This window comes from Pollachius pollachius (assembly GCF_949987615.1).
Source record: "Pollachius pollachius genome assembly, contig: scaffold_249, whole genome shotgun sequence".
Taxonomy (NCBI): domain Eukaryota; kingdom Metazoa; phylum Chordata; class Actinopteri; order Gadiformes; family Gadidae; genus Pollachius; species Pollachius pollachius.
Genome location: NW_027641656.1, coordinates 28,771 through 32,880, shown reverse-complemented (window position 1 = coordinate 32,880; position 4,110 = coordinate 28,771).

The window sequence follows — 4,110 nt, the reverse complement described above, 5'->3', positions numbered from 1 at the left end:
AAGAAAAAACTTCATCCTCACCCAATCATGCCTTAAACAATCAGGGATGCGCACGGCGACCTGTTTCTTATGGGATGTGTACTCCCAACATGTTGTGTTCGCCATGTCTAACATGGGGAGGCTTTGTATGCACTGTAGGCTACATCATGAGTTCACATGTCGTGCTAGCTTTCCACCTAGGGTTGTTTCTGAATTTGCTTAAGTGACCGCTTCGACTACCATTCGAATCATGTGGCTTATCAACTTTACATCCTCAGAAATAAAAATGGACGTCCAAACGGTTTATTTGTATGCCTTTGTGTGGTTTATTTTGTTATATTGCTAAATACATGAATTTACTAAAATATACATTGTTTTTGTTTTGTTTCCTTATATTAGCACCAGGAGGTATTCAGGGAGAAAACACTTAAAGCAATGTTTCAACAAACTTTTCCCAATAGCTTTTTCTGATCGACAAGGAGACAATCTGATCCTGGATCTGAAATAACTATTTCTTTACCCTGACGCAGAACACAGTGCTCTCATTTTAGTGTCTTCACTTGTCAGCCAAATGTCTCAGTAAACACGTGGCATGGAAGTGGCAATGCGCCGTTCTCCCCCTGGCAGGACGCTTCTTCTGGTCGTCCGTGTATTAACGTTTCTCATCGTTGGTTCACCCTCCGGACAACCCCGTCCCCCTCTCTCTCAGAAGCTCCGGACAATGCGCTCAGCTTTTCTGGCTTCGTTGTTGAGCTCCCCGAAGGTGTCGAAGAACTGGTCCATCTCTCGCTGGATAGCGGCGTTGCGGGTCTCGGCGGCGGCCCGGGCCCGCTCCGACTCCTGAATCTTGGCCTGGACCGCCTGGTACCAGCGGCGCTGCTGCGACAGGTTGGCCTTCAGACCCAGCAGCTGGCTATGCAGCTCCTCGTTCCTCTGCTCCAGGCTGGTAGGGACACACGCAGAGGAGGGTAATGAGACGGAGCGCGCTCCCGGCGTTTTCTTGGTTATTATTTACTGATGCGACCGAGTGTTACCCCGAGCTTATGGCAAAACAGCCGGCTGCATCTGTGTAGTACATCTGTGTAGCGTGCCTCTACAGCTGTGATGAATAACGGAGTACACCCAGGGGTGGACGTGTTAGTCATCATCGATGCGTCAACGCTTCCAACGCCAAAGTGAAGTACGATTAAGTATTTTGAGATTGCTCGCGATCGGATAACTCCCTTTTATGCAAGAGCAGGAGTGATGACAAGTTAGACAAACAAAACGACTGTAGCACTATCGGGTTATGTGATGGTGTCTCGGTTATACGCTCAAATTAACTCCCTTCCAACACATACAGACACATATATAGAGAGAACCAAGCAACCTCATTTGGCCTGTGGCTGTGGTTGTCAATTTACCACTTGAGAGAGTTTTTGTATCTGCATCTGTTGTCAGTGGAGCTTTAAAATGAAATCATCTTTAATATTTCCAAGCCACACGTCATGTAAGAGCCCTTGGGTAAACGGTGTCAGGAAATGGATTGCAGAGTCCCACGACCCGCCGTTGCCCTGGGAACAGGATACGGAGTGGGACAAGGGTCATAGTAACAGAACAGCAGGTCAGAGCCCAACTGTAACAGGAGAACACGCTCGCGTACATCGCGTAGAAAACACAGATATATGCAAACACAAAATACACAAACCCAAAAGTAGTAGAAACCATTCTTTGCAATCACTTCTTCCTATTCCTTATGCTCCATGTGTGTTGTGTAGTGTGTGTCTGGATGGTGTGTGGCCGTGCAGTGTGTGTCTGTGTAGTGTGTGTGGTGCCGTGTGCGTCCGTGCAGTGCGTGTCCGTGCAGTGTGTGTCCGTGCAGTGTGTGTCCGTGCAGTGCGTGTCCGTGCAGTGCGTGTCCGTACAGTGTGCGTCCGTGCAGTGCGCGTCCGTGCAGTGCGTGTCCATACAGTGAGCGTCCGTGCAGTGTGCGTCCGTGCAGTGTGTGTCCGTGCAGTGCGTGTCCATACAGTGAGCGTCCGTGCAGTGTGCGTCCGTGCAGTGCGTGTCCGTACAGTGTGCGTCTGTGCAGTGTGTGTCCGTGCAGTGCGTGTATGTGCTGTGCGTGTCCGTGCAGTGTGTCCGTGCAGTGCGTGTCTGTGCGTTGCGCTCTATCACTCGGCCATGCATCGTGTGTGAAGGTCCTCACCTGCTGATCCTGGCCTCGTACTCGTCCCTCTGGCGTCCCATCTGGTGCTGCAGCCCCGAGAGCACACTGCGCAGGGCGCTGGCCACCGGGTCGGCCGTGGGCACCGGCGGAGGGACCCTCGCCCCGGCGGGGGCCGCCTGGTCCGGGTCCAGCGGGGGCAGGCCGGCCGTGAGCGAGTGGGACGGCCCCTCCCCCGGCCCCCCGGGCGCGTCCGGGCCGTCGCTGAGGCGGCTCTCCGCCAGGATGATCTCACAGGAGGACCACGGGCTGCTGTCCCCGCTGGCCGCCTCCAGCCCCGAGCTCAGCAGGCGGGGCTCGTCCTCGCTGGGGGGGAACAGGAAGCCCTCGTCCTCGCTGTGGGGGAACAGGAAGCCCTCGTCCTCGCTGGGGGGGAACAGGAAGCCCTCGTCCTCGCTGTGGGGGAACAGGAAGCCTTCGTCCTCGCTGTGGGGGAACAGGGTCCTGGTCTCCATGGGCGTAGCCCGGTCGTCGGGGGTGGCGCCTTGGCGGAGGTTGTCGTAGACGGACAGGACGCTCTGGTGGTCCACGCTGCACGCCGGACTGGGGCTCTCCTCCCCGCAGCCCTCTCCTCCTCCTCCTCCTCCTCCTCCTCCTCCCCCCGGTCCCTCCCCCAGCGGCCGCCCGTCCCTCCAGCCCCCTGCGGCCCCTCGGCCCCCGGCCCAGCTGCAGTAGCTGTGGTCTGGCCAGGCTCCAGCCCCGGAGCCCCCCGCCCCCGGGGGTAGCGGGGGAACGTGAGCCGCGGCGGGGCCCTGGCCGGCCGGGGGTCCGCGAGGCGCCGCCGCCCTCCTCCGTGGGGAGCAGGGGGGGCAGTTGCCGTACAGCAGGTCTGTGGAGCCGCGGCTGGACGCGGTCGAGGTCTCGCTGGGCAGGCGGTGCGGCTCCATGATCCGGACAGGCAGGGCAGGGGGGGCAGCCGGAGCCTTAGAGGACCCCCACCACCCTGCTGCTACCTACCAGCCTCCTACGCCCCCCCCGTCCCCTCCCCGCCGCTCTCAGCAGGGGGGCAAACGGGAGGATTCAGGACTTGTTGATGCCTTCCAGGTGTGCGAATGGAGCAGGTGTCGGGGTGGGCTCTGAGGACTCCCTGCTGAGCGCTCCCAGGAGGTGCAGGTCAGTTCCTGGAGAGAACGGTGTGAAAGCCCCCCGGAGCTGGGCTGGCTCTGCAGGTCTCCGCCTGACGTCGTGGGCTCAAGGTAGTCAGGTTGTTGAGTGGCTGGATTCGGCAGGACGTGCGAGCGTGTGTGTGTGTGTGTGTGTGTGTGTGTGTGCGTGTGTGTGTGTGTCTGCATGCGTGCGTGCATCTTTAAGTAGCCCTGACCTCAGCTGTTACTTTAGCAGAGCGTCTGAGGGAGGGAGTGTAACATAGTCTGGCTCATTCCTAAAGACTGCTACACATAGCCGCAACCACAAAAATAGACGGGGCCAAGGAACAGCACGCAACTAGCACCCAAAGAACCGTATGCGTGTGTGTGTGTGTGTGTGTGTGTGTGTGTGTGTGTGTGTGTACTGTTAAATCGACCACAAGTAATGAATGAACCGGAACTCGGGTCGTGTCTGCAAATTGAATTGAGAAACACTTTGACTGAACCGCATGGGCACTGATCTGTGAGGTTGTTTGTTTGTGTGTGTCTTTACATGTGAGAGAGAGAGAGTGTTTGTTTGTTTTTGTGTGCGTCTGTACTTCTTGTGTGAGTGGTCAAGAAAGAGTATGTGAGATTATAAGTGTGTTTGTTTGTGAGGGGTCAAGAAAGAGTGTGTGTGTGTGTGTCTGTGACAGAGAGAGAACTTGTGTGTGCATGATTGTTAGAGAGAGAGAGAGAAAGTGCGTGTTTGAAAGAGAGAAAGTGTGTGTGTGCGTGTGAGAGAGGGCGAGAGTGATAGAGAGCGAGGGAGAACTGTTGTGTGTGTGTATGTGAGAAAGA